This window comes from Enhydra lutris, unplaced genomic scaffold (assembly GCF_002288905.1).
Source record: "Enhydra lutris kenyoni isolate GAN:26980312 unplaced genomic scaffold, ASM228890v2 scaffoldscaffold26, whole genome shotgun sequence".
In the NCBI taxonomy this organism is placed as follows: domain Eukaryota; kingdom Metazoa; phylum Chordata; class Mammalia; order Carnivora; family Mustelidae; genus Enhydra; species Enhydra lutris.
In genome coordinates, this window is record NW_019154110.1 from 27,090,495 (window position 1) to 27,102,142 (window position 11,648).

An 11,648-nucleotide genomic window follows, 5' to 3' on the forward strand; every position below is an offset into this window, starting at 1 on the left:
GAACCCCAGACCCCCCCCCCCCCACCCCGTCTACGCCGCGGCAGCTCCGGAAACCGCTGAATTACAGCCCCTCCAGCCAATCCCCGCCCAGCCCCAACTTGGCAGGGACACGCCGCTTCTGCATAATTCATGAGACTGCCAGTTTCCCCGGCCGCCCAGAGGCACTGGTGCGTGTACTGTACTCCCGAAGCCCCACCCACTGGCCAATGAGGAGAGCCTCTGGGGAAAGGGCGGGGACAACAGTAGGCTGGGAACGCCCCTGTGCTGGCTGTTCCGAGCACTAAGTATCCCTCCCTCCGCCACAGCAGAGGAGGAGCCGCGGCCTTGGGCACAGAAACCCGGGGGGAGGGAGGGAAGATGACCGGAATGTCCTGCTGAAAACTCAGCTGAGTTCCTGGCAATGCGTGACGTCAGGACACTTTAAATGCCCCTGATGCGGCTCGCTTCAGCCTGCTCTCCCTTTTCCCAGCTTTTGGCACCACGTGGGGTCGAGGTTGCAGGCCACTTACCACGTGGGAATCAACCAGTTAGACAGTCCCAGGTATCGCCAGATCCTCAGGGGCCCAGCGCCAGAATTGGGTTTCTGGGGACAGCAAAAAGAACATGGGTGACTCCCGCCTGCTTTGAACTTCAGTTTCTGCGTGAGTCGGGACACACACACCCGGAAACATGACGTGGAAATAGAGTAATTACTAGAGTGCGTGGGGAGAGGGTAGTGGATTTAACCCTGTTCTCCGTTCCGTCGCTTCAAGCATCAAACGCCAACGGCTCGCATATTGGCGGGTTCACAAAAAGGCAGAGATAAAGCATGTGAAGATTGACAAACACATTATTTTTATAAGTCTGAGCCGAAAATACTTGAAATTGCCTGCCTTTTTCCTCTTCGTCTAGTCTACTTCGATTGCAAATTTTACTGCATTGAAGCCAGTAGTTTATAGGAAATGTAGACATTTTACCTTACAAAATAGGGGATGTACCTTGCATAATGAAATGGGGGGGTGCCCGCTGACACTATCAGGATTTTTTTTTTTTTATTTGACAGAGAGAGATCACAAGTAGACAGAGAGGCAGGCAGAGAGAGAGAGAGGGAAGCAGGCTCCCTGCTGAGCAGAGAGCCCGACGCGGGACTCGATCCCAGGACCCTGAGATCATGACCTGAGCCGAAGGCAGCGGCTTAACCCACTGAGCCACCCAGGCGCCCTATCAGGATTTTTTTAAATAACAACTATTGATATTCGTGTTTATTGTGTTTACTACAAAACGGTATAAAGATGAGATCTAAACAGGGCTCTTACGACACCATCCAGATAACCCCTGATGAGTTTTCTTTATTTTTTTTAAGGTTTTATTTATTTATTTGACACAGAGAGAAAGAGAGAGAGCACGCAAAAGCAGGGGGAGCGGCAGGCAGAGGGAGAGGGAGAGAGAGAAGCGGGCCCAGGACCCTTGGGATCATGACCCAAGCTGAAAGCCGATACTTAACGAATTGAGCTACCCAGGCGCCCCAATGAGTTTTTTTCAATGAAACTTTTCATTTCATGGTTGAGTGAAACATGTTCATGTTTCAAAAACTGACGTAGTTCAGAAAAGTCAAAAATTAAAAATGAACATCCATCACCTTCTGGTGAGAAAATTCTCAATTTCTGGTGAGAAAATCAATGGCTTTAACTTTTGGGGGGCAGGGGTAAGGGTGTCACAGGTGCTTCTGAGAGTCGGCTGGAGACTATGAATTCTACCCCCAAGAAATCAGCAGCATAACTTTTACTCATCGATGGTTCCCCAGATACCTGAAGCCTAGCCAGACTCCAGATTTGGATCTTTGGACCAACTTAAATCCAAGTTAAGAGGAGAAGGTGTCTGTAGCACAATTGGTAAAGTCCCTGGTGGTGGAATTGATTTTCCCATGCCCTTCTGCAGACCCAGCCCAGTCCCAGTGTGGAAATTACTGTACTTGTCTGGGGTGTGTGTGTGTGTGTGTGTGTGTTCCTGTGTTTATCTTCACCCCTGAACAGTAGAACAGATACCCTTACCTTCCATCTCACCTAAACTCTGCTTTAGCTGTGCTATTCCAGGCAACTGACTGCCTCCCTAAAAACATAAGGTCTGATATTTGTTTAACTATTTACTGCTTACAAAGCACTTACTCTTTACCTCTTGTCTTTTTCACAATAATTATGTGTAGCAGATAGAAGCCGTATTATTTACCAATAGAAAACTAAGGACAAAAGAGTGTGACACTCCCTGGGGTGCCCGGGTAGCTCAGTTGGTTAAGCTACTGCCTTCAGCTCAGATCATGATCCTGGGGTCCTGGGATCGAGTTCCACATAGAGCTCCCCTTGCTCTACGGAGAGCCTGCTTCTCCCTCTCCCTCTGCCTGCAGCTCCCCCTGCTTGTGCTCTCTCTCTCTCTCTGTCAAATGAATAAATAAAATCGTAAAATTAAAAAAATATATAGTGTGACACTCTCAAGATCAAAGAGATACTCAGCAGTATACCAGGTAGATTTAGAGTCAAATTTTTGGACTCCCCATCCCATAGCTTTGTTCATCCACTCAAACCCTGCCCTCTTCCCTTGACTCTTCAGCAGATGGCCTTTGCTTCCCTCACTGCCCTCCCCCACAGGTCACATAAAATGTTCCCCTGAGCCTGTCTGTTCCACCTATAAAGCCTCTCTCCAGCCCCACTACTGGCCTTTCTCCATACTCTACCAAATCCCCCCAGCTTACAGACAGCTCACAGTTTCTCCCACATAAGCCAATGTTTTGACCTGAACTCTGCTTTCCAGCCCTCTTCCCTCCATACCACACACCTTAAACTCCCACACTGAATTTATCACCTTCCTCCAAACATGTCAGCACCTTCTATTACTTTATGCCTTTGTGGATCTTCTTCCCTCTGCCTGGAATGCCTTCTCTTTCCTCGTTCTCAGCCAGAAAACTCTTACTCATTCTTCAAAGCCCAGTCCAACATTACCTCCTCAGGGCTTTCTGAGATTCTTCCTGGCAAAGTTAATCTCCTGCCCGACTCCTTTAGCAGCTTGTTTCCCCATCCAGTATGGCGCTCTTTATCTTGGGACTGCAATGTCTCCATTAATTAGCCTATTTCCTGATAAATGAAATAAATAATTAACACATATTAAGTAATTACCGTGCTCCAGGAACTGTGCTAAGCTTTTTACCTAGATTATCTCATTTGATCCTCATCAATACCCAGTGAGATAGGTACTACCGTAATTCTCATTTTCAACTGAGAAAATTGTGGCTGAGAAAGTGGAAGATAGGTCCAAGGTCCCACAACTAGAAACTATGGACGAACTCAGAATGAGAATCAGGTATGGCTGGCTCCAAAGCCAGGACTCTGCCTGCATGCTTAAAACACATCCCAAGGATGCCTGGCTGGCTCAGTCCGTGGAGCATACATCTCTTGATCTCAGAGTCATGCGTTCAAACCCTATGTTGCGTATAAAGATTACTTAAAAAAATATATATATATGAATATACCTACATCTATTCATATAGCTGTAGGTTCCTGGAAGCTTAAACCCCTAGCTATATGCTAGAATTATGAAAATAATTCTAGCATATAGCATCTAGCAAACTCAACTAAGCATGAGTTAAATATTGATAAACATATATTGAATAATCATATCAGCAACAGCTAACATGGAGTGTTTGCTATGAACTAGCTCTTGCTCTGAGCATATATTATTAACCCAATTATTAACTCACTTAATCCTTGTAATGATCCCATGAAGAGGATACTGTGATTTTACAGATGACGAATAGGAGGCTTATCCAAGTTTAAGTGACTTACCCAAGAACACAGAGCTGGTAAATGGCAGAGCCAGGATTCAAATACAAGTGTGTGTATGGGACGCCTGGGTGGCTCAAAGGGTTAAAGGGTTAAAGCCTCTGTTTTTGGCTCAGGTCATGGTCCCAGGGTCCTGGGATTGAGCCTCGAATTGGGCTCTCTGCTCAAGCAGGGAGCCTGCTTCCCCCTCTCTCTGCCTGCCTCTCTGCCTACTTGTGACCTCTGTCAAATAAATAAATAAAATCTTTTTTAAAAAATCCAAGTGTGTCTAACTTGAGAGCCTGAATAGCTGCTCTTCCTTCACTGTATCCCCAGGCTGAGCCTTCCTCTTGGATTCCTAAGGAAGAGTCTTAAGGAGGGGAAAAATGAGGTGCGCATCCTCTACCCATCTAAGTGGATGAACCAGCGTCCATCCCATTCAAGCCTGTAGTGGTTTATAAACACGTCTGCAAATTCTTTGATACTTCTCCCATTTAAAGGTAGACTGATTCCATTCCCTCGGTAACTCACTTCTAATAACTAGAACACAGTGAAAATGATGCTGTGTGACCTCTGAGGTGAGGCCATAAAACACCATACAGCTTCCATGGGACTCTTTCCCTTGGGACACTCACCCTTGGAACTGTTGGAGGAAGCCCAAGCTATATGTAGAGGCCGCATGAAGGGGTTCTGGCCAGCAGTCCAGCTAAGGCCCAGCTGACAGCAAGCATCAGCTGTGAGTGGAGCCAGCCCCCAGATGATTCCAGCCCCCAGTCACCCCAACAGAGGCCAAGTAAAGCAGAGGTGGGTCGTTTTTGCTGAGCCTTACACAGATTACAAATTCATGAGCAAAATAAGTGTTGACATTGTCTTAAGCCGGTAAGTTTTGGGGTGGTTTGTTACATAACAATAAGTAAGTAGGATAAGTTTCCATTTATCATTTCAGAGAGATTCTAGAATGATAAGCTAGGTCAGGAAGGGAGACTGATCAGACTTTGTAAGGTTCTAGAAACTTTATTTACTGTCTTTTCCCTGGAGGAACTAGCAGTTAAACTCTAAATCAAGATTTGGAGAAGAATCTTGGGGGTGACAAATGGGTGGTGCATCACTGCGGTGACGCAAGGGAGCAAGGGGCAACTTGTGTGTGTGATGGGACCCCTGTGGGGCTCAGCAACAGAGAGGTTCATCAGGGCTGCCCAACTTCCCCCTCACTGAAATAATAGAGAAGAGCATCTCTCCTTTCTCCTGTCTGAAGAATAGTCCTCCCTCCTCAATACTTTCAAGGCAAAGCTCTTTTCCTATGCTACTTAAAACATCATTCATACCATATCATTCTGTCCCTTCAGTGGCTTCCCATGGGGCTTGGGATAAAATGGTTCTCCTTTTTCTTATCCCTGTCAAGGCCCTGCCTATTCCACCAACCTCTCTCCTGCCCACTAAATTCCAGCTAGTCCCTTTTCCACCTTAGGGCCTTTGCACAGGCCTCCCCCCCCGCCTTTGCCAGCTTTGGCACATGCTAGTTCCTTCTCACCCTACCGGTCTCACCTGCTCAGAGAGGTAGGTGTAACTGTGTTGTGTAACTACCCCCACTGACAGTTGCTTCCAGTGTGTTAATCACTATCTTTATGTGCTGTTTCCTGTGAACTCTTAGCATTCTCATTTATTTATCTGTATAAATTTTCTTATCTGTCAGTTCCAGGAAAATGAATCTTACCTGTTTGCTGCTCCCTTCTCCTCCCAGTGCTAGGCATATTGTAGGTGCTCAATAAATGCTTTGTGAATGAGTGGAAGTGCTCTTGGTCTCACCCTTCCCCTCTCTTGAGTTTTATCAATTCTCCTCTCCTTCCTGACCTTGTCTCTGGTCATGTCTCTGTCTCAATGTCTCTGGAGATATTCCTTCTTTCCTATCTTGACCCTCAAGTTACCCCTGCCCTTTCCCATCATGGCCCCCATGTCCTCATCTCCACTTGTTCTGCCAAGGTGGCTTCCGTCCTTTTTCTCCATAGGACAGTGCTCTTGAAGGCCACCAGGGATCCCCTCCTCATCAAAGGTAATGTCTACTTGTTGTCATTTTACTTAACATTGCAGTAGAATGTGGTACTGTCAATCACCCGCCTGTCTCCTAGACATTTTCTCCTCCCTTGACCATTGCAGCAGTCAATAGAAGCCATTGCATTATCTACAAAGCTGATGGAGCTGAAGTGAGACACACTCGGTTTAAATCCTGGCTTTGACACAGAATGGACTGTACCGCCCTGGCCAAGTTCCTTACCCTCTCTGAGCCTCAGCATCCACATCTTCGAATGGAGAACATAATTCTGACTTTGATTAGTTTGCATTAAAATGTCTTTGATCAGAAGATAATCTCAAATTAACTGTGAAGCATGGCTGATAAAAGCCAGACCCTGGGGGCACCTGGGTACCTCAGTTGTTAAGCTTCTGCCTTCGGCTCGGGTCATGATCCCAGGGTCGTGGGATCGAGCCCCACATCGGGCTCCCTGCTCGGCAGGAAGCCTGCTCTCTCCCTCTCCCACTCCCCCTGCTTGTGTTCCCCCCTCACTATGTCTCTCTCTGTCCAATAAATAAATAAAATCTTTTTTATGTTTGACAGACAGAGACCACAAGTAGGCAGAGAAGCAGGCAGAGAGAGAGGAGGAAGCAGGCTCCCCACGGAGCAGAGAGCCCGATGCGGGGCTCAATCCCAGGACCCTGAGATCATGACCCGAAGGCAGAGACTTTAACCCATTGAGCCACACAGGCACCCCAAATAAATAAAATCTTAAAAAAAAAAAAAAAGCCAGGGGCGCCTCGGTGGCTCAGTGGATTGGGGCCTCTGCCTTCGGCTCAGGTCATGATCCCAGGGTCCTGGGATCGAGCCCCACATCGGGCTCTCTGCTCGGCAGGGAGCCTGCTTCCCCCTCTCTCTCTGCCTGCCTCTCTGCCTAGTTGTGATTTCTCTCTGTCAAATAAATAAAATATATATATATAAAAAAAAAAAAGCCAGACCCTGGCAGGGTTCACCACTCAGCCACCCCACCTATGCAGCAATGTGACCCTGGCCAGTTGTGAGACATCTCTGAGCCTCATTTTCCTCCTCAATTAAATAAGAACTATGAGAGCACCTCCCTCATAGGTTGCTGTGAAGATTAGATGAGATAACCTGCCAAGCATTCGATACAACATCTGGCTCATGGCAACCCCTTAATAGACATTAGCTCTCATTGTCTTATGCAATGTCTTTTTAAATCGCAAAATCAGGGAGACTTGTTGGAAGAAAACTGAGATTTCTCCCAAATTCCAGTAAAGAGTTGAACAACCACACCTTGGGAAGGGCAATTTTAGGAACCTCACCAGAGGGAGTTCTTGCAGAACATCTCACTCAAGTCCTGTCCGTCCTTTGTTATGACTTGAAGCTGTTGCTGAAAATGTTCAGTCTCTGTGGCGGTCAGCTCAAAATTCTAAATTGCTGGCTAAGAGGATTTCATTGGCCCAGAAAGGACAGATCTCCATCCTTGGCAAGACAGCTATGGACAGGGGCAGGGGTCAAGGTCAACCAGCAGAGCCCTGGAGGGAAAGGGCAGGGTATTTTCTGAGCAGAGGACAGCCAATGCTGGTCAGAATTACCTGAGATAATGTTTATGAAAGTGCCCTGCATATAGCACGATGTCCTTTCCCCTCTCTGACCATCCATGGTCCACTTTGCTGCTCCCCCCTTCCAATCCCCACAACCTCCTAAAGTTGGGCACTCCTGCCTTTAATTCTAAATTCCATCCTCTTCTCCCCCACATTCCCTCCCTTGGCAAACTCATCTATTCCTAGCACTTCCAGGACCACCTCTGTTCTGACCAGTCTTTTGTGCTGAGTCTTACTAGGTAAAGATAAATTACTTTCTCTTCCGGGTACCCAGCAACATCCTCTGTAAGATGACTCCTTCTGTTGCCTCATCTAGAAAACAAAACACTTTTTAGTTCCAACATTCCATAATTCTATTAATTGTTCCTCGATCATGCCTTCAGCTTTCCTGCCTCTACCTTTCCGCTCACTATCCCCTTTGCCTGGAGAACATTCCCTGTCCCACATCACTGCTTTCATTCAATTACCTTTACTGAATACCTACCATATTAATAGATACCTCTTGGGTCCTGCCTGGTGCTCAACAAATCCTTCTTTCCTGGGGATTGCTCCTCTCCCCACTCTGCAATCATACACTGGAATGGGTCCTTTCAGCCACGCCTATATTGCATGAGCCTGTCCTCCTGGCCATAGATTATTAAATCCAGGGTGAACACTGATGTTAACTGCCTTAATCAGATTCTCTGTGCCAGGAATCTGGAATTTGAAACTGAGAAGCACAGAGCCTGGGAGCCCTTAGAGCTGAGTTCCATTAATGTCAGCATGTTAGAGAGGGCTATCCATCAACTCCCTCTCAGAAGTCCCTGGAGATCCCCTGGTTCCTATTCTTCCTACCTTAGCTGTTCAGCGGTTCCTTGGAGTCCATGGGATATCTTGGCAGCCTTCCAATGTAGGTTCCTTTTTCCCTTTATGGCCAGTGTCTTTTTCTTATATTTCCAACCAAATAATCATTAACCACTGTAATAGTTGAGACACCATTAGGCTCTGGTGACACAGAAATCATGTAAAATGCTATCTCAGCCCTCCAGCAACATCTATTTGAAATCCTACCCATGTTTAGGAGTGCATCTTTCAAATGTCCCCATTTTCCCCAAGCAGGATTAATCCCTCTCCAGTGTACTGCTTTTGCATTTTGCTTTACCTCCCTTACCTCCTACCTTGAGCTCTTTTGTATATCTTCTTTTCCTACTAATTGCAAATGCTTTAAAATCAAGAGCTAGATATGTTATCTTTTTAGTCTCTCAGCTCCTAGCACAGTATCACAAACAGATCCCTGGGAAAGAACATCTGTTGTTTCATCTGCCTATCATCCTCTCCCTTTTCTGTTGATAACAGCAGTCCAATTTTCGTTTGGGAAATCAGCCTTCCTTCACTCTCTATTCTATGGTTCTAGAAGTGGTACATAACCTAGATGTGGTCAGAGACACAGAGATTCAGATTTATGACCTATTTATGACCTTTAGGGCCAATGGACATCCTATCTGCGATTCTGGCTGGAAGGATTTGGAAAGAAACCCTCTTAACTGGGTTGTTTAGCTGTTAAGCCATAGGCCTACAGTTACCGATGGTCATCTTTGCCAAGACACGGGGGGAAATCTGATTATTAAACCAACAAACACAATGAAAAAAAGAGAAAATAAGAGGGGAAATAAACTTCCAATGATATTATATCAGAATTTGCATCTTGGACACCCTTGGAACCTATTATCAGGAATTTTTTGATCACATTAATTCCTTCTGCATTTGTTTTCAGCTTTTTTCCCCCTTCATTCTTTTTTAAAAGATTTATTTATTATTTTAAAGAGAGAGAGAGCTAGGAGAGAGAGCCTGCACGCAAGTGAGGGGAGGGGCAGAAGGAGAGAATCTCAAGCAGACTCCCTGCTGAGGGGGAGGGGGCGCTCCATCCCACCACCTCTTGAGATGATGACCTGAGCGGAAATCACCAGTTGGCTGTTCAACTGACTGAGCCACCAGGTACCCCATTATTTATGTATTTATTTTTAAGTAATCGCTATATCCAATATGAGGCTTGAACTTGTAATCCTGAGATCAAGACTCATGTGCTCTACCGACTGAACCAGCCTAGGCACCCTGATCGTTGTTTTGTTTTGTTTCTGTTGCAGCTGGTTTGAGTTTATGACACAATAGAGAGTCTTGTCATTCATTCACTCATTCATTCAACAAGTGTTTATTGACATAAAGTTCTATGGGAGCCCTGAGAAGGGAAGGGATAGTATGACCAGGTTGGAGCTGGGGAAGAGGTTGGCTTAAGAGAGAAAGTGGGGAGGGGGAGGCCATTCCATAGAGAGGGAGCAGCCTGAGCAAAGGCCCACAGGTTTGAAAATGTGTGGTCCATTTCTGGCCAGCAAACTCAGTAAAGACCATGTTGAAGACCAGTAAGAACTGGGGCGGGGACTAGACTCTTAAGGGATCTTGTGAGCCATGTCACTAAGTTTAACCCTTTGGTCAGAGGAAGGGGTTTAAACTGTAAGGTATGTTTTCTTTAATATCTAGGGGCGCCTGGGTGGCTCAGTGGGTTAAAGCCTCTGCCTTCGGCTCAGGTCATGGTCCCAGGGTCCTGGGATCGAGCCCCATGTCAGGCTCTCTGCTTTGCAGGGAGCCTGCTTCCTCCGCTCGCTCTCTGCCTGACTCTCTGCCTACTTGTGATCTCTCTTTCTGTCAAATAAATAAATAAAATCTTTTAAAAAAATATCTATCTCTAGATCTTCTATCTCTATCTGGCAGTAATTTGGGGAATGGATTGGAAAGAGAATTTAAAGTCCATCCAGGGGGTGCCTGGGTGGCTCAGTGGGTTAAGCTGCTGCCTTCGGCTCAGATCGTGATCTCGGGGTCCTGGGATCGAGTCCCACATCGGGCTCTCTGCTCGGCAGGAAGCCTGCTTCCCTCTCTCTCTCTGCCTGCCTCTCCGTCTACTTGTGATCTCTCTCTGTCAAATAAATAAATAACATCTTAAAAAAAAAAAAGATTAAAAAAATAAATAAATAAAGTCCACCCAGATAATCCAGGTGGGGGCAGATGAGGGTCTGGACCAGAAACTGGCTTAAGCTGTTTTCTTCTGACCCCAACAGACCCCAGCCTTCTTAGGGCTTTGGAGGTACCATTTAGAGACCTGATAAATTCAATCTGAGGCTGTAGGGGAACTTCCTTAGATCCCAAGGCGCACTTGTTGTAATCCTTTGAGAAGGCAATACCCCTAGTTTATTGTCATGGAAATAATGCTAATGATGGGTGGGCAAGTTCAGGGCCAGTTCAGGATTACTTTGTGGAAAAGATGCTTCAAAGCTGTGGGACCTTGGAATGCCCTCAAATCCTATTGGTCGGCTGTCAACTATCTCATCGGTACCTGAGACCCGCCCTCCTCCTCCCTTCAGCAGCAAGGGAAGAGGGAAGGGAGTAATTTCTGATTCTGGGGAGGCTGTGGTCCCTCACTTTGCCGTGGAGCAAGGGGTAGCAGAAATGTGGCTGCTCAGAGAATTAGGACTGTTCTTAACAAAGCAGTGCCCAGAATAAACTGGGTAGGGAAGGCACAGCAAAGTCATTGCCCTAGTATTAAAATTGTGGTGGGCCAGTGAGAGGCATGGCTTGTAGAAGGGATGTGTGTGTGTCAGGTGCCCGATTGTGGATAAGAGAAGTAGGAGCCCGATTGTGGATAAGAGAAGTAAATGAAGGCCTGGTATCCCAGGACTTTTCCTGGTTTCCTCTGGCCTTGTTACTCCACGGCTGGGGTCCTGACATCATTCCAGGCTTCTCACAGCTGTACATATGGATCCCAGAGGAAGAAGGATCCTCTCCTGGCAGGAAGGAAGTTTCCTGGCTCCCAGGCTCTGAATTTTCAGCAACAGTTTTCATTTCTTTTGGCAGGAAGCCAACCCTTTCTGGGAGATTTAGAACTCCAGACTGCTGTGCTTGTTGCTGGTGGCAGGGATAGGGGAGTTGAAGGTAAATGCATGGTTCATGAGGAAGGGCTCAGCTTGTTTGAGTTGTGGCAAAAAGCTGGGACGGAGCCCCAGAAATGAAACTATTTTCATTAGGGAGATTCTGATATACAGGTGGAACCCACATGATGACTTGAGTCCATTGTTCTAAAAAAATCCATAGCTTGTGGACAGGTAGGGCAGGCTGCTTACTCATGGGGAAGAGAGACTGCACAGATAACAAAATAGGTGCTCATCCCAGGATTGTGGGGAGAATTAACTACGATGTGTG